Source organism: Mustelus asterias, chromosome 3, assembly GCF_964213995.1.
Source record: "Mustelus asterias chromosome 3, sMusAst1.hap1.1, whole genome shotgun sequence".
NCBI lineage: Eukaryota > Metazoa > Chordata > Chondrichthyes > Carcharhiniformes > Triakidae > Mustelus > Mustelus asterias.
Genome location: NC_135803.1, coordinates 143784037 through 143808476, shown reverse-complemented (window position 1 = coordinate 143808476; position 24440 = coordinate 143784037). Strand labels below are relative to the sequence as shown.

At 45.5% G+C, this 24440-nt stretch overlaps 1 protein-coding gene and 1 pseudogene across 1 annotated transcript in view; one reads left to right on the top strand and one right to left on the bottom strand.

Moving 5' to 3' along the window:
• The window catches only part of lhfpl4a (LHFPL tetraspan subfamily member 4a), a 154243-nt gene that overhangs the window by 62459 nt on the left and 67344 nt on the right, over positions 1-24440 (top strand). The window lies entirely within an intron of this gene.
• On the bottom strand, positions 17146-17348 carry LOC144492013 (U2 spliceosomal RNA; annotated as a pseudogene).

Here is a 24440-nt window from a genome sequence, read left to right as displayed (position 1 = left end):
AGTTATGTTCATCCCCACGAGAGGAAACATTCGCCGGAACTCTACTGCCTGGCCCGCCATGGAATCGGAATGGGCGAGGGTCCGACAATGGAAATCTCCGTTGACCTCGGGCGGGAATTTCCGGTCTCTGTGTCTAAAATATCTCAATTTTAAAGATCTCCATCAGGTCATCACTCAACCTTCTTCTCAATGAGAAAAGAGACCCAGCCTGTCAATCTTTTCTTGATGGGTCTGCACCCACTGGTGGCACGGTAGCGCAGTGGTTAGCACTGCTGCTTCACAGCTCCAGGGTCCCGGGTTCGATTCCCGGCCCGGGTCACTGTCTGTGTGGAGTTTGCACGTTCTCCTCATGTCTGCGTGGGTTTCCTCCGGGTGCTCCGGTTTCGTCCCACAGTCCAAAGATGTGCGGGTTAGGTTGATTGGCCAGGTTAAAAATTGCCCCTTAGAATCCTAAAATGCGTAGGTTAGAGGGATTAGTGGGTAAAATATGTGGGGGTAGGGCCTGGGTGGGATTGTGGTCGGTGCAGACTCGATGGGCTGAATGGCCTCCTTCTGCACTGTAGGGTTTCTATGATTCACTCCAGTACTTTGACATCCTTTTCACCACATGACGATCAACACTGCATGCAGTACTCGAAATGCTGCCTAACCAAGGTTCGAAAATAAATTTCCAGAACTTCAATGCTTTTTAATTCTATCCCTCTAGAAATAAAACCTAGCACTGTTTTTTTTTAACGGCCTTGCTAACTTTCATCTTCCCCTGGAATATTGGCCATTTGAGAGTGGGGAGAACAGGACCTGGCAAGGGGGGGATGATTTTCAGCCATGCAGATGACACAGCAGCCAGTCCATCAAGGTTGGCTTTGCAGGAGTTTCTTCAAGAAGGAGACCCACATTTTTTCGATGGTTCCCCATTGAATCCAGAGGATGTGGCGGAGGCATTGCTGATAGAATTTCTCTGATGCTCATATGTGTTGCTGATACACGTCATAGAGGAAGCTTGGCCCATCTTTGGATGTTGCCTGAGACAGATAACCCTGACCTGATCAGCACTACACAAATGAAAGCACAGGGGACAGCACGGTGGCACAGTGGTTAGCAATGCTGCCTCACAGCCCCAGGGATTTGGGTTCAATTCCAGCCTTGGGTCACTGTCTGTGTGGAGTTTGCATGTTCTCCCCGTGTCTGCGTGGGTTTCCTCCCACAGTCCAAAGATGTGCAGGTTAGGTTGATTGGCTATGCTAAATTGACCCGAGTGTCAGGGGGATTAGCAGGGTAAATGTGTAGGGTTACGGGAATAGGGTCTGAGTGGAATTGTGTTCGGTGCAGACTCAATGGGCCGAATGGCCTCCTTCTGTACTGTAGGGATTCTATGATTGTTATCAGATGGTTGAGTCACTGTCCTCCTCAATGTCCCAGCTCAAGTGATTAGTAAAAATGAATTTCAGTATATGGGCATTGCTGGCAAGACCAGCTCTTATTGCCCATCCTTAAATGTACTTGGATAAGTGGTGACTTCTTGGATCCTGCAGTCTGTGTGGTGAAAGTCCTCCAGCATTGTTGTTCGGGAGGGAGTTCTAGGATTTTAACCAAGTAGTGCTGAACGAATGGAAATATAATTCCAGGTCAGGGTGGTGTGTGACTTGGAGGGGAGCTCGGAGGCGGTGGTGATTCCTGCCGTCTGCTGCTCTTGTTTTTCTTGGCGGTCGTGAATTTGGAAGGTGCCACTTATCCTCCAAATAGTTAAAAACAAAGGTAAATACCTTCCAATCTTATTACACCTTTGGTACCTGCAGGAGTCATCTTATTTTGAATGTGTAGACGTGCAATTTCTATATCATCATGCAGGGCGGCACAATGGCACAGTGGTTAGCACTGCTGCCTCACAGCGCCAGGGACCTGGGTTTAATTCCCAGCCTTGGGTCACTGTCTATGTGGAGTTTACACATTCCCCGCCCCCCGTCTATGCGTGGGTTTCCTCCGGTTTCCTGCCACAGTCCGAAAGATGTGCTGGTTAGGTGCATTGGCCATGCTAAATTCTCCTTCAGTGAACCCAAACAGGAGTGTGGCGACTAGGGGATTTTCACAGTAACTTCATTGTGGTATTAATGCAAGCCTACTTGCCACATGAATAAATAAACTTAAACAGATGATTTTGGGTCATGTGGACTCAGTGGCCAGTCCAGTGAAGTTGGTTTTGCGGGAGCTTTGTTTGTGGACCTCGCTTCAATCAGGATAAGACTATCTCGCCAGCTGTCCCCAGCATTCCCTCTAATTCTATCTTTTACTCTCGTTCTATGCTTTTACAACTTTTAGCAACTAACAATGCTCTCTGAATGCTTTTGAATACATATTAAGTTGATCTTTCGCTTCACCCTAGCTATGACTGTAACACTACATTCTGCACTCTCTCCTTTCCTTCTCCGATGTACTCTATGAACGGTATGTTTTGTCTGTATAGCGTGCAAGGAACAATACTTTTCACTGTATCCCAATACATGTGACAATAATAAATCAAATCAAATCATTTGTCCCACAGTCCTCTCATTGAATCCGGTGGATGCGGCATTGTTACTGCATTGCGAGGAAGTGCTGTGTTAGTGTCAGACTGAATTAAAAAAAGGAGGGTTTAAAACCGCTCAAAAATTGCTGACTTTTCATCCCACTTCCATGAACAATCAATTCTATTCTTTCACATACAGACCTGGACTCAGTACGTACACTGTTAACTGGTGCATTTTATAATGAACAGTGATTTTCTCCCTTTGGCACCCGGCTGGGTGATCTTGTCACATTTTCCCCAAAAGTTGTAAGTTTGGTATTGCGCACACTGCTTATTACATTAGTCTCTGTCACTCTTGTGCTCCTAGTTCACAGCGCTGCAGCCTTGCCTCACTGAGCTGGCTCCATCTGACGAAAACGATAGAATGGGATAAACTACAAGTTGTGGAATGGATCTGCCTGTCACAGCCCTGGAACGTAATACGCAGAGCTGCATTGCACAAAAAGAGGCCAGATAGCAAGCAACTTTGAGCAAGATTAGATTAATCAATTTGTGCCACATTACACCCTATTAGCTGGCATCAATCATTCTTCAGAACTGGAAATGTGCACATTTGGAGACCCGATCTAACCTCTATGTCCACGTACCACTCCGACATAGCCGTTAGAGTTTTTCATCTCCACGTTTGCAGTGCTTGCAGAATGTGAGTCCAATGTGTCAATCAGTGAGATCCGGAATTTCTTCATTGGCTCCTAACGTGCTGGAGTCGAACTGTTGGATGCCGCAGTGGTTTGTGATTGATTATACCTCTGGTGCGGAGGACGAGATCTACAAGTTTGTCCCTCCTTTTGTAATGAGGTTTCATTCAGACTAATGGGACATGGAGCATCTTTTGACCTTGCAAGCTTTGCTTGCGAGATGGCAGGGATGCATTTGCAACAACACTTACAGAGTGATAATATTTAAAGGAAGGACAATAGATGAATTAAATATAGCAGAAAAGCCACCCCAACTCCCTGTATTAATACATTTGCCTTCAATTCAGTGTATGCAAAGCTGCTGTGATGGCCGGTTGGGTTAGTGTGTATTTTCAGCTGTTCCTCAGATGGTAGCTTTCTTCCCTCAGACTCATCAAGTCCTGGTTTCTGGTCCCACTGCAAAGCTGAAGCACCAACATCAAGGCTGAGGGAGCACTGTACTGTCAGGAGTGTTTAAGTTTTAAGCTTATTTATTAGTGTCACTATTAGGCTTACATAACACCGCAATGAAGCGCCAGGGACCCGGGTTCGATTCCCAGCTTGAGTCACTGGCTGTGTGGAGTTTGCACGTTCTCCCCGTGTCTGCATGGGTTTCCTCCGGGTGCTCTGGTTTCCTCCCGCAGTCTGAAAGACGTGCTGTTAGGTGCATTGACTTGAACAGGTGCCGGAGTATGGCGACTAGAGGAATTTCACAGTAATTTCATTGCAGTGTTAATGTAAACCTCACTTGACTAATAAATAAACTTTAACTTTACTTGAAGTTACTGTGAAAATCCCCTAGTTGCCACACTCCGGCGCCTGTTTGGGTACACTGAGGGAGCATTTAGCATGGCCAATGCACCTAGTGAGTGCGTCTTACGGACTGTGGGAGGAAACCGGAGCACCCGGAGGAAACCCACGCAAACACGGGGAGAACGTGCAGACTCCACACAGACAGTGACCAAGCCGGGAATCGAACTGTGGTGGATGAGGAAGAAGCAACCGGCCGCAGTTCCAGTGAGGGTGGAGAGACAATGGTAAACCTCAGTGATCAAATGTTTTCTAATCCTCTCACGTGACTCCTATCCAGCCTTGGGCAGGAATACAGAGGGTGGATCCTGACCTACATGTTAACTCCACAGACAATTGCAATTCCACAGCAGCTTTTGCAATGACAGGACATCCCAAAGTTCTTCACAGCCAATGACGCACTTTTGAAATGTAGTCACTGCTGTAATATGGGAAATGTAGCAGCCAATTTGTACACAGAAACCTCTCACATGATCATGATCAGAAAATCAGTTCTTAACATAGAAAATAGAAGCAGGAGAAGACCATTCGGCCCTTCAAGCCTGCTCCATCCTTCATTTTGATCAAGACTGATCATCAAATTCAATATCCTGATCGTGCCTTTCCCCTATATCCCTGGATCCCTTTAGCCCCAAGAGCTATATCTAATTTTTTTCTTGAAATCACACAACGTCTTGTTCTCAACTACTTTCTGTGGTAGTGATTTCCACAGATCCACTATCTTATCCTCAAACTATGACCCTCAGTTCTGGACTTGTGACACTGATTGAGATAACCATCATATAAAATCATGAGGGGCATAGATAGGATGAACGCATAGTCTTTTTCCCCGGAAAGAGGAATTGAAAACTAGAGGCCATTGGTTTAAGGTGAAAGGGGAAAGATTTCAAAGGAACCTCTTCACCCAGAGGGTGGTGCGCACATGGAATGAGTTGCCAGAGAAAGAGGCGGGTACAATAGCAACATTTATAAAGCATTTTGACAAGTACATGGATGGGAAAGGGTTAGAGGGATATGGGCCAAAGATGGGCAATTGGGACTAGCTGGGAGGGCACTATGGTCAGCATGGACCAGTTGAGCCGAAGGGTCTGCTGTGTTTCTCTATGGCTCCATGACTCTATAACTGTTGGCCAGGGATAAGTCCCTCACTCATCATTGTGCCATGGGTTATTTTATATCTACATGAGAGAGTAGACATTGGAAAAGTGGCACCTCTGACAGTGCAGCATCCCCTCAATATAGCACTGGAGTGCAGGTCTAGATTTTCATTCACCCCCTGGAATTGGACTTGAAACCCATAACCCTGGTGACTCAGAATGCCAACTACTGAGAGCAGCTGACACACTGTGACTAAAATAGGAATAATAATGAAGGCCATTGCTTGACATCCTCCTGGAAAATGTGGCTGTAATCACATAATCCGAAGACAAAATATCTCTGATACCCCGATAATGTTTTATCATAAAATCCAAGTTCACGTATTCAATATAATAAGCAGTGTTCCCGATAATATGTTGTGCTTTCCATTAGCATGAAAAAACACATCGGGCGGGATTTTACGGTCTCGTTCGGGCGAGACCTGAAATTCCCACTTGAGGTCAACGGAGATTTCCGTTGTCGGACCCTCGCGCGCGCCGATTCCGTGGGTGGGTGAGGTGGTAGAGTTCCGGCCATCCTGTTGCCTCACTGTGAGCAACACCACGGAGGATCTGCTAATTTATATTACTGCACAGAAATGCCATTCATTCCGGCAATCCACATTTTCCTCTGAATACAGCCCAATTTTTAAACGTTATTCCAGTGGGCAAGGCAAGCTGTGGGTAGGGGGTCTTTTGCACCAGATCCATCTCTCTTTAACCCTAATCATTTTCCTCAGTACTGTCTTGTAGATGGGTGAAGTGCCTACCCTAAAATAGAGGGGGTGGGGGGGGGCTGTTTTGAAGTGAGGTGATAATGACATGGTTAGGTTAGTCATCTCAATTCCTGTCATTATTCACTCATTTGTATTCCTGTGCAACCATGCCTGTGTACAAAGGGAGTTCAGGGTTGCTAGGCACCTAGGAAAAGTCCTAAGTGTAAAAGGAGGAGTGAAACACCAGAGAGCAAAAGAAATGGAAATGATTTTTCTTTTGTTTCTTGTCAACTACTTTCTAAAGATTTTCTGTGGGGAAGTTTTGCCGCCCTTCCCACCCCCCCTTCCTGTCAGAGAGGGATTTCTCAATGACAATCTTTCTCTATCTTGGCCTCATGGAAGAAGAGAGGCAGCCCAGGATGCTGAGGTTGTACTGTAGTAGCATGCCACTACATGCCATTTTTCCCTATCTGAGAATACAGGGCTCCTGGCTGCACTTGCCCACAAAACACAAACACTAAGGCCACAAAGATACTGAAGAACTTTGCTTGATTCCATACTGCCCATTGCATAAACAGTCCTTCATCCATCTTTCTCCTTCCTTCCTGCCACTTTCACGAGCTCACCTTATTAGAGGCCAGTTCAGAAACTTCAAGGTATATTACGAAGTTAGCCTAGACACCTACTATCTTTGATTTTGGCACTAGTGCGAGCATAATGTGTTTCACTTCAGGTGTGACTCTATTGACCCACTCTTATTAAAACAGACTTTATTTTGCACAGTTAACAGTTAAGTATAACAAAAATAATTAGCATAACCTTTACCAATTGGAATACTTAAACATGACAAGGATTAATTCTTAACTACTAGCTATTTCTATTAGTTCCAATTTAAGCAATATCCCTATAGATATAAATTCCTCTTCAGAATCAATGAGCAAGACACATAAGCTTATGTGAATTCCCAGTCCTCCAGCGTTTTAACCCCTTTGGATAGAGAGACATCCATATTCTGACTCTCAGACAGCAGCCTCCAGAGGAAGACCTGTCTTCACACGGTATAACTCCAGTGAGAGAGAGAGAGGGAGAAAACACCTCTTGTCTTTTTCAGACCTCTTTTTCAGACAACATAGATACCTATGTTGTGGAGGTCCCCAGACTTCAATTTCGAGAAAGAGAGAGAGAAAAAGAGAGAGAGAAAAAGAGCTACTGCTTTTTCCCCAAATTCAAACTGCAACTGCATACCTTTTTTCTCCCTGCAAGCCCAGCTCCACACACCCACATGACACACACATATCAATCAATCTAATTAAACCCTACTCTGAAACCCCAGGGGACAACGCTAGAAATAACAAAAATGCATTAGCACAGATTAAAACAAACTCACCAATAATTAGAAGCAATTATCCTTCTTCATGCACAGCAGGTGGGCTGCCGGTTGTAGATAATTCAGCATTGTTTAACAGAGCTGCCTTATTAACACACCCTTCACTAGAAACATGACCCAAAATACATTCCTTAAAGGCACAGTATCATCACAACCTGCAGAACCTTCCCTTGTATCTACCCGTTCATGCTATCACACTAACCTAACCTTATCAAGAAGGTTGCGTGGATCATACTGCAACCATGGATTTTACCTGAACCGATATAATGTGTCTTTGTCTAACATTTCTTACTTGTCTTTCCCCCTGCTGCCAAGTTGATGAACTTTTACTGCTACTTTTGTGTTCCTCTTCAATCAAAATGCATAGGCCGGAATGTTACGGCTGCTCACGCTGCTGAGATTTTTCCATCCTGCTGCAGTGAACGGAGATTTGGCTGGGTGTCAAATTCTCCTACCTCACTGCAACGAGAGCATGGCATGGACGGCCGGTAAGATCACACCCATAGTGTTTGGATGCTTCACATAAATATAAGTGTTTTAGAACTGAGTGGTCCTCACCTCACCTCAACTGCTATGACAAGGATTGGCTTCAGGTTTAACTGCTTTTGTCTGGAGCAGGGACAAGCTGTCCCCACCTCATTCTACCAAAAATTACAGATACACAAGGAGGCTGCTGGGAGGGCATTGCATATGTTGCTCTCCGTCAAGGCAGACTTATCGAAACGGGTACTAGGCCCTGGCTCTACATGCCCATTTCCCACTGACTTGTGGGAAAGTGGGCCTGGCAAAGGACGCTGAGATTCTTGTCTGCATCCCAGTGCCAATCATTTGGATGTTAACAAAAAGGCTGCCTTCACCAACCTGGCATGCCAGGCCTCTCTGGCAGCAGTGTGGGCACCCACGCAGGAAACATATTAGCAAATCTACCTGAACCTGTCACTCACTCCAGGGAGGACTACAGGTGCTGAGAAGGCATCCATTGGATGAGTTTCAGCGAGATGGATTACCTTTCTGTGTTATTGCTTCCAAAATTACTTACTTTGAGTTTTTCCATATTGAAAACCACCAACTGCTTATCTCAGCAGGTGATACAATCTCGTGCAATCCTCATCACAAAGATTATAAGTATTTCCAGTGACAGTGTAAAATATTATGTCATGTAACACCAGTAAGGTGTCCATTCCTGGACTGCACTTCAGTCTTGCACATAAAGCAGCAACTTATCCTTATCGTTGGGGAAAGGGAAGGGGCAAAAAAGGGATATAAATCTTAGCACACTTTGCACTGCTTTCATCAGGTACACTGATTGACTTTGCCATTTTAAAAAATTCATTTGTGGGACATGGGCGTCGCTGGCTGGCCAGCATTTATCGCCCATCCCCAGTTACCCTTGTTCAGAGGGCAGCTGAGAGTCAACCACATTGCTCTGGAACGATGGAGGTTGAGGGGCGACCTGAAAGAAGTCTACAAGATTATGAGAGGCATGGATTGAGTGGATTTTTTTGGAAATTTTTTTTGAAAAAGAAGCTTTCTCCCAGGATGGAAGAATTAATTACAAGGTGCGAGGGGCAAGGTTTAAAGGAGATGTACGAGGCAAGTTCTTTTACGCAGAGGGTGGTGGGTGCTTGGAACTCGCTGCTGGGGGAGGTAGTGGAAGCAGATAGTGACTTTTATGGGGCGTCTTGACAAATACATGAATAGGATGGGAATAGAGGGATATGGTCCCCGGAAGGGTTGGGGGTTTTAGTTCAGATGGGCAGCATGGTCGGTGCAGGCTTGGAGGGCCAAAGGACCTGTTCCTGTGCTGCAATTTTCTTTGTTCTTCTGTGTTCGAGAATAAAGCTGAACTTTTAAACATTCCCTATATATATATACATGTATGTATCAATTGCACTACTGTCATCACACTTTCTTCACTGAGCGCTTATGACTGGAAATAAGTTTTGTAACATCATAAAACATCAAAAACAAAGCAAAAATGAACATTCCAGGTGTTCCTGAAATACTTCATTTGAAAAACGTTCGGTTAATATAGTCAAGTGTTTGGTTACGGCATGTTGAATGTCTGACAAATGAAACTTTAAGCAATGTCACAGTTCAAAGGGAAATCCTTATATTGCTCAGACTTGTATTTTGTACTATAGTTAGCCACAACAGCTGCCTTTATTCTGTTCAGTTATACTGACAACTTTATGTGATACCTGTTGTCCAAATCGCAATTGTTAAAGAAAAACACTTATTTGACAGGAACGTAGGAACCAGGAGTAGGCCATTCACCATTCAATGAAATCATGGCTTCATCTGTATCCTAACTCCATCCACTGGACAAACCTAGGCTAAGTGAGCGTGAGAAGACTGTTGATAATACAGGTCCCCGAGCAGGCCGCTGATGGATTGCAGGTTCAATATGCAATATGTATGTCGGAGATTGAGTAAATGGCTCAGAGGGCTTACGGATGTGAAAAATGTTTTCAAATTGACATCAATGGGAAAACTGCAGAATAAAAAGTTCCAACTGGGAGAGTTTGTAATAAATGATTAACCTTTGCTAGGTTGTAGGCTTTTCCCCCAACATCCGCACTCGTGTAGAGGAAATCCCAACATGAAATAGTTGCCCATTAATTGGGCCTTGGTATTTTTAGTTTTGAAATTGCTTTTCCCTCCTTGTTACATTTGTTAAAGATGGCTTGTTGCATGTTGACTTCCCTTTTCTGTGTCCTGGCACATAGATTGTAGCTTATTGCTTCCGCAAAGCATTAACTATGGCCCTTGCTGCTTGCATCCACTTTTGTGTAGCTCTTAACATTCCTATGAGTAACTTCTGTAATGTTGCAATCCAGAACCCTGTGGTACAAATACGTAAATGATATGGGTAGATATCTCAGCAGCCTTATTAAGCTAATTCCATAGCTCTGTACCCAGTATTCGAATCATAGAATCCCTGCAGTGCAGAAGGAGGCCATTTGGCCCATCAAAGTCTGCACCGACCACAGACCCACCCAGGCCTTCTTCTCGTAACCCCTGGATATTTCAGAATACTAGCTGATATTCTGCTGAAGCTCATTAATGTGATCTAGATTCACGATACATAAGGCAGGCTATATATAATTGTTCTCAAACTTGTATCTGGACTGATTACCCCTCCCCCCACCCCCAGTGCAGGATTTCAGTGTCAAAAGAGACGGCAACTGAAATACAAAGTACACAAATTAGCAGTTCTGAAATCAGACATTTATTAAGCTAGAGATATCCACACTTAACATTTAGACCGTGTGGCTCTGAAATGCATCTAGAGTAGTCAAAAGGTTATTGTGTTAATCGCCAATGTTCAGTTGACATGTTTTCCATGTTGATATTGGAAACAGAGGCACCTGTCGGTGATGCTGAATGTTGTTTGTAACTGAGAATCTCTTGTAGGTGGCGAGAGGTCACCTGCATTCTTTCAAATGCAGGAACCAGAGGGAGGCAGAAGATTCTTATAAAGTGTAGGTTTAGAACACCGCCACCTCTGAGCTCCCCTCCGAGTCACACACCAGCCTGAGTTGGAATTATATTGATGCCTCTTCATCACTGCTGTATCGCAACCCAGGAACTCTGTACCTAGCAACAGTGCTGGAGAACTGTAATGACTTCAATCAGGCGATTGAGGTGGGTGGGCCTGTTAGAATATGAACTCCCTGATTAAGGGCCAAATTGATGGGCCAGTCGGGGAGCTTTTTGCTTTGTAGTTAACCAGGCGTGTCTGTTCCTCTGGGACTCCGAGTGTAGATTGCTAATTGAAAGCACTCTGTGTGCTGTTGTCTGACTTGTAAATAAAGGGATTTTGGTGAAGGGACTTCTGCTTCTGAGGACTTATTACAAGGACTTTGACCACACGGACTGCAGGGTCCAAGAAGGCAGCTCGCCACCATCTGCTCGAGGACATTTAAGGATGGGCAATAAATGCTGGTCTTGCCATTGCCCACAGTGGATTTTTATAAACATCACTTGAGCTGGAAAGGGGAGGAAGAAAGTGACTCAAGTAACATGACAATTTGTCAACAATATAATAGTTCTTTAGATGGTGTTGTGTTGATCAGGTAGGGTTATCTGTATCAGGCAACATTCAAGGACAGGTTGAGTTTCTTCTCTGCTGTGTAAAAGTGAAGTCACCATAGTCCCAGATGACTATAGGCTGCTCTCTCCTTTGCGGTGGAGTGCTGACTGGTGGTGATTTAACCTGAGGATCACCACACCTCGGGTGAGTGGCAAGGTTGAGAAGGCAGAGCCTTCATGAATAACCTCAGCTGGTATGGGAATTGAACCCACTCTGTTGGTGTCGCTCTGCATCATGAGCCAGCATCCAGCCAACTGAGCTAACCAACCCCCATGCAGTATATCAGCAACGCAGGAGAGTGCTGGAGAAACTCCATCAGCAATGCCTCCGCCACATCCTGTAGATTCAATTGTGGGATAGCCATCAAACGAATGCGAGCATCCTTCTTGAAAACAGGTCTGCAAACATTCTGGCAAAGCTCCTGAATAGTCAACTTTTGATGGACTGGCTGCTGTGTCATGTACATAGCTTAAAATCATCCCCCCTTGTCAGGTCCTGTTCTCTCAACTCTCAAATGGCCAATGTTCCAGAGACGGTTGAAGAAAATACTTCAAAGACACTTTGAAGCTCTCCTTGAGAGATAGCCAATGTTGTGTGTTAGGACAGTAGAACACTGCCCCAATAGTTGGAAGTCAGTATCGGTCTCAAGCGCACTCTGGTTGGGTGTTGTTAAGTTGCAGAGGAAAGTTCCTTCTCCTCTACTTGATGCCAATAATCCATCTTAACGTGCAGTTAGGTGTCAGCTGTGGCACAGAGGTAGCAGTCTCACTTCTGTGCTACAACGCCGTGCGTCCAAGTCCCACTCCAGGGCCTGGAGTGTCAAAGCTGACACCCCATCAAAGTATCGTCAGAGGTGCCATCATCTGGCACAATAAACTGAAGCTTCACCTGCCTGCTCATGAGGCTGCAAAGCATTCCATGACACTACGTAGAAGAAGAGCAGGGAAGTTATCATCCTGGTCGATATTTACCCCTCAATCAACATTTAAAAAACAACAGATTATCCGGCCATCATCACATTGTTGTTTGTGGGAACATAGAACAATACAGCACAGCACAGGCCCTTCGGCCCACTAAACTTTTGCCGATTCCTAATCCTTATTTAGACCCATCGCTTATTGCCCATATACAGTTTCTATCACTCTGTTCACCTCTCATTCATGTGTCTATCAAGATACACCCTAAACGTTGCTAAGGTTGGGCAGCATGGTAGCACAGTGGTTAGCACTGCTGCGTCATAGTGCCAGGGACCCGGGTTCAATTCGCAGCTTGGGCCACTGTCTGTGCGGAGTCTACATGTTCTCCCTGTGTCTGCGTGGGTTTCCTCGGGGTGCTCCGGTTTCCTCCCACATTCTGAAAGACATGCTGGTTAGATGCATTGACCCGAACAGGCGCTGGACTGTGGCAACTCGGGGAATTTCACAGTAACTTCATTGCAGTGTCAATGTAAGTCTTACTTGTGATTAATAAATAAATTTTAACTCTTTACTTTTAAACGTGCCTGCTTCCACCACCTCCACTGGCAGTGCATTCCAGGCCCCCACCACCCTCTGTGTGAAAAGCTGTGTGCAAATGGCTGCTATGTGTCCTACATTACAAAAACAACCACACTTCCAAAGTACTTTGAGTCATACGGTTGTTGTCAAAAGTGCTGCATAAATGCAAGTTTGGCTTTGTTTTTAAGTTTCAGACGTGATCCATTCAACTACATTGATAGGATATTTTACACCTCCCATATAATTGAGGCATTGTGGCTGTCTGTCTATAATTCATAGAATCCCTACAGTGCAGAAGGAGGCCATTCAGTCCATCGAGTCTGCACTGACAACAATCCCACTCAGGCCCTATGCCCGTAACCCCACGTATTTAAAGAGTAAAGTTTATTTATTAGTCACAAGTAGATTTACATTTACTGTGAAAATCCCCTAGTTGCCACACTCCGGAGCCTGTTCGGGTACACTGAGGGAGAATTTAGCATGGCCAATCCACCTAACCCACATATCTTTGGACTGTGGGAGGAAACCGGAGGATCCGGAGGAAACCCACGCAGACACGGGGAGAATGTGCAAATTCCACACAGACAGTGACCCAAGCTAGGAATTGAACCCGGATCCCTGGCGCTGTGAGGCAGCAGTGCTAACCACTGTGCCACCGTGCCACCCAGCACACACACTGGGGCTGTCTGACCTATTTTTACACGATGGACCTGTAGCCGTGGAAACTGGGTTGAGACTGCCAAGTTCACATTAAGTTGGAAATTCATCCAACATTGGAATCTCAGTCCATGAAGGAAAAGAGAAGTGTGCTGACCCTGTTAATCGGGAATGTGTACTCTGTTAAGGTTGGGTTTGAGTTTAAGTGGGATGAAATTCCGTACCTACACCCCTCTGATCACAGTCTTGACTCATTTGAAAATCAGGCCACAAGCGTTTGCTCCCATTCTGGAGAAGGGGCACAATTCCATTAATGCAGTTATAGTTTGGCAGAACAATTTGTCCTTTAAAATGGGAGGCGTGCTCAATTTGTGAAAAGAACAAACTTCAATTAAGCTGAAGGGCACCGTTATTTGCTCAACACGACACGCCTGAATGATGGAGTGAGCGGAATTGACACTGAATCTGGAAGGTCCACCTGTAGATGTTCCATCTCCCTGCACCCCTGAGCCACTCAGCCACTACTGTGGTGTTCCACTGTCCAGGGTTGCTGGTGACCTCCATCTGGCACTCCACAGACAGCTCCAGGCATTGGTGAGGTGAGTCCCTCCATCTGCACACCATGGTGTTCCAAACACTGACGTGCTTTCCCGTGGGTGCCCTGGAGAATCAGGTGTGGGTGGTCAGGCCTTCATCTGCATCCCACTAGTAGGATACAGAGGGGTCTCACCAGTGGGTTTCCCGATCTGCCAGGGCGGGCACCAGTGGAAGACCCCAAGGGAAAGTCATGCCACCGTAAAACCAATTTTTTGGGCCTAATTTTTCCCCACTGCCCACCAGTGAACTCGGTGGCAGGAGCTTGGGAAAATTCTGCCCTAAGATTGGCTGGATGGTTGGGGTTTATCTGAAACTTGTAGCATAATTCCAGGGCATTTCTCTGGTGAATTAAAATCTCTGCAGGTAAGCTTTCTTAGAACAAGTGGAAGTATGTGTTCTCCTGCCAGAATATTCTGGTGTGATCACATGACTAAGTTGGACACCAATCGCTTGACTCCTCTTCAAAAAACAAATATGTAAAAGACGAAAGCCATCCTGACAATATTAGTTGAGTTTATTTATTAGTGTCACAAGTAGTCTTACATTCACACTGCAATGAAGTTCGCGTCAAAATCCCCTAGTTGCCACATTCTGGCGTCTCTTCGGGTACACTGAGGGAGAATTTAGCTTGGCCAATGCACCCAACCAGCATGTCTTTTGGACTGTGGGAGGATACCGTAGCACCCGGAGGAAACCCACACAGACACAGGGAGAACGTGCAAACTCCACACAGAGAGTGACCCAAACCAGGAATCGAACCCGGGCCCTTGGCGCTGTGAGGCAGCAGTGCTAACCACTGTGCCACCGTGCCACCCTTATGACAGCAGGATTAGAAAAAAAAATACTGCACCGCAGCAATGGGTCAGTAGACTCAGTGGGAACTGGAAAAAAGAAAGATTGGAAAGAAAATTCAGCAACGACCTGAAAAATGTTACTGACTCGGCAAGATTTATTTTTCAGAGTTCAAGTACTTGGCAGCCCTGATGCCCAGTTTCTCGAGGCAGAGTAAAGAATCTGTGACATGGCTGGAAAATTGTAGGAATGGGATTGTAATCATGCAATTTGCACGGAACCCCAGTCACCACTTGACTGGTGTTCTCTACACTGGCTGGAACTCTCCGACCTCGCCGGAACTCCCGTGGCTGGGATTCTCCAGTCCCGCTACTGTGAATGGCGCTTTGGCTGAGTGCCAAATTCTCCCATCTCACTGGCATGGTGTACAAGATCGGAGAATTCTGGCCATCATTTCAAAATGGGAGGCGATGGTCTAATGGTATTCTCACTAGACATTTAATCCAGAAACTCAGCTAATGTTCTGGGGATCTGAGTTCGAATCCCGCCATGGCAGATAGAAGAAATTGAATTTCAATAAAGATAAATCTGAAATTAAGAATCTACTGATGATCATGAAACCATCGCTGATTGTCGGAAAAACCCATCTGGTTCACTAATGTCCTTTGGGGGAGGAAATCTGCTGTCCTTACCAGGTCTGGCCTACATGTGACTCCAGAGCCATAGCAATGTGGTTGACTCTCAACTGCCTTCTGAACAAGGACAACTAGGGATGGGCAATAAATGCTGGCCCAGCCAGCGACACCCATGTCCCAAGAATGAATTAAAAGAAAGTTGATTGGAGAACGGCAATGGGGGGAGTTTGGGGCAGAGATCTTGCGTGAAAGGTTGCCGCCAAATTCCCATTTCGGAATACCCGCTTAAGCCTCAGAAAGAATAGATGGATGCCCACTTACAAAAGCAGACAGCATCCCAACCGATTTTCACTACCATGTGAAGTCAATGGGAACAAAATTGGGTGAAACAGCGTCCGTCCCCCCCACCCCCGTCCCCGCTCCCCCATTTTTCACCAAGTGACTAAAAGTATAAATCCACCTCTAAAGGAGTGCTGGGTGCAAACACGCTCTTGCTCCCGGCAGGATTTTCCTAACCTTAGCTCTGTGTCGGTTTTTTTTCCATTTGGAGCAGAATCCTAGGCTGCAGCTGTTCCTTTGCCTGGATGGCGCGTTATGTTTTATGGATGAGTTGGTCAGGGAGTAGCTGATTCTAATTCTGCACAAGCATCGTGACGCACTTGCCCTCCAAGGTTGCAGCTCATGCACAATAACCACAGTCGCAATAAACACGCACAAAACAGCTTCCCAGATGGAAACTGCACAGCTGAAACAAAGCAATCTCCCGAGACAAGCGAGAGAGGGATGAATTCCAGCCCCGTGGTCTGGTCGTTGACATCGTAAGCGACAACAATTCACTGTGTGAGGTGTATTTTTTTGTTTGTTGAACATCTATCTCTTAAGCGTTTATTATCTAATGTCAGCTGGTCAGGAAGGAATTCTTAATAACATGCCCTGCATTTGGCATTGCTCCACATACAGCATTATGTGTGTATTCAGCACAGTGTATATCATATTGGAGCTAACATCAATGTATAATATTCAGAGATGCTGAGTGATTTTTAAAGTAAAAGGCAGGCCGGAGGAAGCATTCTCATGATACTCATCATAACCCAAAAGCTTTTGCTTTAAGTGGGTCAATGTGGATCTGGGAAAACATTGTAGTATGTTTGTTTTTGATGGACTCCACTATAAATCACTTGTGTGAAATAACAAAGATCAACACAGCACAGGAATAGGCCCTTCGGCCCATCAAGCCTGCACAGATACATGGTTTCTATCCTTCTGTTCGCCTCCCATTCATGTATTTATCAAGGTACACCTTGAACGTACACCTGAATGTTCACACTGATAAACTTTTAACATAAGGAATAAAACATTTAATCAAACAAGGGAAAAAAATGAACTACATCACACCAGACAAAAAGATTCAAAAGATCTCAGTACAAATGCAAGAATACAATACAAACTCATTTTTAAAAAATACTTTTCCAATTCAATCAAATCAAGTCCAATTCAGAGTCTCAACAAGTTGAGACATTTCCGATCCAGGCTGGCAAGACAGGACAAGCGACCAAATTACCCTGTCCTGGGCCTGATCTACATGAGCCAAGCTGATTGGAGGAGGGAAAGCAATACCTCCTCCAAGACTTGAGCTCATTTGCATCTTAGCCAAAAGGCCGAGATACCGCTTTTAAAAATTGCTTCATATGAAACATATGAAGCTTATAATCTGACCCAATGACTTCAACCAAGTGCAGCATCCGCATAACTACACTTGATCTTAGCCAAAAGGCCGAGAAGCGATACGATACAAACTCATGCCATTTCTTTTATCCCAGAAATAGCCTTATAGACACAAACCCTCAGTGAAGATTTACCACGGTCTTGACACACACACTTCTTGCTTGGGCTGGTCCAGTCACAAATAGTTTTCTTCCAGTGGATTTCTGGGCATTCACTAGATGCTTTTCCCCAACTGGCATCTCTCCCTGAGATGCCCAAAACTGCACTCTAACCCAAAGATGTGCGGGTTAGGTGAATTGGCCAAGGTAAATTTGTCCCTTGGTGTTAGGAGGACTATCAGGGTAATTACATGGGGTTACGGGAATAGGGCCTGGATGGGATTGAGATTGGTGCAGACTCGATGGGCCAAATGGTCTCCTTCTGCACTGTAGGGATTCTATGATTCAATTCTATGATTCTGACCTCACAATGACTTCCAACTGCAAACACATTGAGTTCCCGAAACTAAGTCCCCAGCAGCCCTGCAGTGTTTCTTATCAGTGAGCTTAGAACTCTCTGCAACATACACACTCTGAAATTCTTTCTATCCTTTGCTGTATCTGTGTGTGGCACTGGACTCCTGTTACTAGGCAACAGCACAGTTTTTTTCTACTTTGTGTTTTTTTTCCCCTAAAATTACTAAACTACTAACTCCTTTATAACCTATCTCTTCACTTCCAAGGCTTGTAAAAGCTCATTAAAGAGCTTGTAGACAAACAAATCCAAAAACCCAACCTTTTTACTGGAGGACTTCCCAGCACGAAGCTCACAAAAAAACTAGATGAAACTGAAACCATGTTTCACCTTTCTTAACACACAAGCATAAATTAAACAAAACTTCTACACTTTCCCTAATACCGCGCCACAAAAAAAAAAGGCAACTTTTAGAGTAATTTTCTATTGGGCAGCCTGGTGGCACAGTGGTTAGCACTGCTGCCTCACAGCGCCAGGAACCCGGGTTCAGTTCCCAGCTTGGGTCACTGTCTGTGCGGAGTCTGCACATTCTCCCCATATCTGTGTGGGTTTCCTCCGGGTGCTCCGATTTCGTCCTACAGTACAAAGATGTGCAGGTTAGGTGGATTGGCCATGCTAAATTACCCCTTAGTGTCAGGGGGACTAGCTAGGGTAAATGCATGGGGTTATGGGGATAGGTCCTGGGTGGGATTGCGGTCAATGCAGACTTGATGGGCTGAATGGCCTCCTTCTGCTCTGTAGAATTCTATGATTTATTACCATCACCTCTTCCCACTATTTCTATTTTACTCATACAGATCTTATTCTAGAAGAGGGTGCTCCGGTTTCCTCCCACAGTCCAAAGATGTGCGGGTTAGGTTGATTGGCCAGGTTAAAAATTGCCCCTTAGAGTCCTGGGATGTGTAGGTTAGAGGGATTAGCGGGTAAAATATGTGGGGGTAGGGCCTGGGTGGGATTGTGGTCGGTGCAGACTCGATGGGCCGAATGGCCTCCTTCTGCACTGTAGGGTTTCTATGATTTCTATGAGAGAGTGTACTTGCATCAAATGTATGAGGACTTTTCCATAAAAATCATATTCTACACAAGTCCATTCTGATGATGACATCCTTGGTTCTCCACACTTGCTCTCGATGGAGCATCTGCTCTGATATCCTGCTACATTAATGATTTTCAAATTACCTGCTTGTAGCAATTAACTCCAATTAAATTGTCTCAGATTCTTGGTATCAAGAAGGTTGGAGGATTATTGTGCATTTAAGTAGCTATGCAGATGTCAAAATGTTGTCGGACCAACACCAAGTTCAGTCGCTTTTTCCACGGTGGGGTATTCCTGATGGCAAGAATTTAACTTTTGAGAAAAGTAACTGAACGGCCATTCGATTTGCATCTCGTTCTCCTGTAATAAAATTGCCCCAACACCCACATCGCTGGCATCAACAGCTAGTTTAAATAAATTAGCATAATTTGGTGCTGCTGTAACTGATGTGGTAATCAGCAACCAAAAGATGTAAATTTATGCATCCTACGAATCACGCTGGCCAACCCCATTGTTCAGAGATTGTGGCATTGTTAAAGGACACCCAGATCTCCACATTCGTGGACAAGTCCCCCTCCCACCAAAACATGAAGTGCTGACTCCCCCGTTGACAAGGGGAGCACCACCAAACCCTCAGCCAAGAGGGGCACCCTCGCTCCCACCACTGAGATAAGGGGTGTCCCCGACACCAGGCAGACATCAGGGTGGGCGCATCTGCAGGCATCCTCAAACTGGCTAAGTGCTTTTCACTTCCTCTTGTGTGTAAACATTGCAGTTGGGAACAATGGGGATACTTGAGATACATTCAAGCATGAAGGGAAAGGTAAATAAACACAGCTGACTGCATGCTGAGTGAAAACCATTAAGCTGTCAATCAAATGAGATTTCACAGAACTAGGCTGATATTGAATGGATACAAAGGTTTTCAGAGGGTTTGAAGGTATTTCAAAGGCTATTTGGTTTCTATGAAGGATCAGAGACTTGAAGTAAATGCGATATTGAAACAATGGTCAAGTGAACAACTGTGTGGATGGGAATTCCACCTCCCACAAGTGGAAGTTACTATCTTCTGACAGTCAGAGGATTTAAAGGGATCATCTCACACCTGCAGCTTCCCAGACAGAGAAAGGGGAATTCCTTCTGCTGAATGAAGTGCCGCAGTTATTTGGAGCTGTCCAGGGGGCATGGGGATGTATGTGATCAGGGCACCTGAATGGCTTCAGAGGACAGAGGCAATAATGAGCATTTTACCCCAGAATGGTGTCTGAATTCACCATCCCGAAACTGAACAACACCTTTCCCAGGGCTAGAAGGGGCAGACCAGCCATGGAACTCTCATCCTGAGGGAAAGTGCTGAAGTCAATTCCTTGCCCCCTGCCCGAGCCCACCCAATCCCCAGGACTCTTGTGGGACCCTCCCTCTGCAGCCTTGCAGTGGCAAAGGGTCACGTGAGCTTACCTCCTTGGCCACCCTTAGGGTTCAATATGCCAGGCTCATGTTGGTCATGATGAGCATCAAAGCCTGCCTGGCGCAGTTCCCACTGGAGAGGCAGGTGAATAGTGGTTGACTGCTGAATGGGCCACCCAACCCACTAATGATATGTCGATGAGGGGTTTTACATAACACAGTGGGTGGGGACCCGATCGGGGCTGGTGGGGCGGGCCGGCTGAATCCCAAATGCCTTCACACATGGTCGGAACCCTATTTTAGCCCTGACACCCAATTCAGCAGACAGGTGGGATTCGCGCTATTGGTAACTGGGGTTGGTGAATCCCCCCCCTTAATCACTACAACACATCCGGTTCAGGTTCCATTACAATAGGTGAGCTCCAGCTACTGTGACTCTGTTCAGTAATATCGTTTTTCATCATGAACTTGATCTTAAAGTTTAAAATTTATTCATTAGTGTCACAAGTAAGGCTTACATTAACACTGCAATGCAATTACAGTGAAAATCCCCTGGTCGCCAAACTTCAGCGCCTGTTCGGGTACACTGAGGGAGGATTTAGCATGGCCAATGCACCTAACCAGCACATCTTTGGAGTGTGGGAGGAAACCGGAGCACCCGGAGGAAACCCACGCAGACACGGGGAGAACGTGCAGACTCACACAGACAGAGACCCAAGCCGGGAATTGAACCCGGGTCCCTGGAGCTGTGAGGCAGCAGTGCTAACCATTGTGCCACCATGCCATCTCTTCCCTCACTTGGGCCGACTTCTCAGGATTGAGTCTGTAAGGATGTTGGTTCAGTCGGTAAGGCATCCCCAATATTATCACACGGCCTAGGATGTTTCCTCTCGCTTTTATCAGTTCATCGAAGACAGGAAGCAATACCAACACCTTAGTGACAACATTTCGATTTCTAGCATTTCTATCTGCTCTAGCTTTCATTCTTTGCTGAGCGATTTTCAAATGCTCTTTGGTGAACCTCATCCAGAAATTTGACATGCAAGTCAAAAAGGTAGTCACCGAGCTTTGGTTTATAAATTTTTCTTTAATTAAAGGATCCTCTCACCTCATGCCCATCAGTTCAAAAGGACTGAAAAGGACACACTCAGGGCATCCCTAATGGCAAACATTAAAAATGGAATTCCTTTATCCCAATCATTAGGACATTTCTGGCAATAGGATTTAATCATAGAATCCGACAGTGCAGAAGGGGGCCATTTGGCCCATCGAGTCTGCACCGACTGCAATTCCACCCTATCCTCATAACTCCAGGCATTTACCCTAGCTAGTCTTCCTGACACTAAGGGGCAATTTAGCATGGCCAATCAACCTAACCCGCACATCTTTGGACTGTGGGAGGACCCGGAGGAAACCCACTGTGGTGAACCATAGATGGTTAGCACTATGGGTATCTCGTGTATATACTACTGTTGACACTGTTGGGGTTAGGGTTGGGGTGTTCTACCTGTTGGTATTGTTCTGTGGTACACTCCAGTTGGCTCCGCCTACCTGTAGCAGTATAAAGGTCACTGCACTGCCTGGTGACCCTTTAGTCTGGGATTGTATTGTAATATAGTGTGCTCCATTCTTGTTACTAATAAAAGTCTTTATTTCCCGGGTACGTACAGCATCCCGAGTGATTTAATCGCGCATCATCCACACAGACAGTAACCCAAGCCGGGAATTGAACCTGGGTCCCTGGCGCTGTGAAGCAGCAGTGCTGACCACTGTGCCACCATGCCGCTGTGGTTTTTAAATTTTGCTGCCATCATTCTTGTGACTGCCGATGATAAGCTAAATACAGTGGAACCTCGATTTAACGCACCCTGATTTAGCGTGAATTCGGATGTAACGCGATGAATCATTGGACCCTTTTTTTTCCGCAAAAAACTGGCAAATTTACCGCGACCCCGATTTAGCGCGACCCCGCTTTTTTCGCGATAACATTTTATGGACCCCAACCATCGCGTTATAACGGGGCCGCGCTGTACTTCAATTGTTTTATTCCGCAACTCTTCTGAATACTTCAATTGTTTTATTCCGCAACTATTCATTATTTCTTTGAATACTTGTGACAGAAAATTTGAGCTTTGATCTGATCATATTTCCTTGGGTAATTGGGATCTCATAAAGAATTGAACCAACTTTTCCTTGCCAATTTTGCCGCAATTTTCCCCAAAGGCACTGTCTCAGGGACTTTTGCTGAAGCACCCATAATTTTTAAAATATACTGATTCCCCATTTCTGGTTTCAGATGGGGGTCTTACACAATCTATTAAGACCCAGCTAACGGTTCTTCAAAAGCCAGTATCGGAATTGAGTTTTTTTGATTCATTCGTGGGACAGGGGCGTCACTGGCTGGCCAGCATTTATTGCCCATCCCTAGTTGTCCTTGAGAAGATGGTGGTGAGCTGCCTTCTTGAATCGCTGCAGTCCACGTGCTGTGGGTTTACCCACAATGCCGTTCGGGAGGGATTTTCAGGAATTTGGCCCAGCGACTGTGAAGGAATGGCAATATTTGCACTCATAAAATTTTGTTATGATACCCATTTAGATTTGTCCTTCAGGGAAGGAAATCTGTCATCCTTACCTGGTCTGGCCTGCATGTGACTCCAGATCCACAGCTATGGTGTTGACTCGCAACTGCCCTCGAGCAAATAGGGATGGGTAATAAATGCTGATGTGGAGATGCCGGCGTTGGACTGGGGTAAACACAGTAAGAAGTTTAACAACACCAGTTTAAAGTCCAACAGGTTTATTTGGTAGCAAAAGCCACAAGCTTTCGGAGCCTTAAGCTTCTTCTTCAGGTGAGTGGGAATTCTGTTTGTGAACAGAATTCCCACTCACCTGAAGAAGGAGCTTAAGGCTCCGAAAGCTTGTGGCTTTTGCTACCAAATAAACCTGTTGGACTTTAACCTGGTGTTGTTAAACTTCTTACTTAATAAATGCTGGCCAGCCAGTGACGCACATGTCCCATGAATGAATGAATAAAAACCAGATAGAACTGTCATGAAGTAGTGCCCATTCCTCATCTACTAATATTTGAGGTGGTCTCCATTGACCAGAAACTCAACTGGACTCACCACATAAACACAGTGGCTACAAGAGCAGGTCAGATGCTAGGAATACTGCAGCGAGTAACTCACCTCCTGACTCCCTAAAGCCTATCCACCATCTACAAGGCACAAGTCAGGAGTGTGATGGAATACTCCCCACTTGCCTGGATGGGTGCAGCTCCAACAGCACTCAAGAAGCTTGACACCATCCAGGACAAAGCAGCCCACTTGATTGGCACCACATCTACAAACATCCACTCCCTCCACCACCGATGCTCAGTAGCAGCAGTGTGTACTATCTACGAGATGCACTGCATCAATCCACCAAAGATCCTTAGACAGTACCTTCCAAACCCACGACCACTTCCATCTAGAAGGACAAGGGCAGCAGATAAATGGCAATACTACCACCAGCAAGTTCCCCTCCAAGCCACTCACCAACCTGACTTGGAAATATATCGCCGTTCCTTCACTGGGTCAAATTCCTGGAATTCCCTTCCTAACGGCATTGTGGGTCAACCCACAGAACATGGACTGCAGCGATTCAAGAAGGCAGCTCACCACCACTTTTTCAAGGGCAACTAGGGATGGGCAATAAATGCTGGCCATGTCCCACGAGTGAATTAAAAAATCTAACACTTTGTCTTCAGGCCGGCATGGTGGCACAGTGGTTAGCACTACTGCCTCATAGCGCCAGGGACCTGGGTTCGATTCCTGAGTTGATGACTGTTTGTGTGGAGTCTGCATGTTCTCCTTGTGTCTGTGTGGGTTTCCTCCGGGTGCTCCGGTTTTCTCCCACAGTCAGAAAGATGTGCTGGTTAGGGGCATTGGTCATGTTAACTTCTCCCTCAGTGTACCCGAACAGGCGCCGGTGTGTGGCGACTAGGGGATTTTCACAGTAACTTCATTGCAGTGTTAATGTAAACTTACTTGTGACACTAATAAATAAATAAACTTTAAACTTAAAGAAAGACATTCAAGTATAGGGTCTGATTGAGTCTGAGTAGGCTGTTTGGTACAGCTCTCTTAACTCAGGATCAGCCTGTTGCATTTCCACCAAGAAGCTGTACATGTCAGCCTCATTTTCTTTATCTTCCTG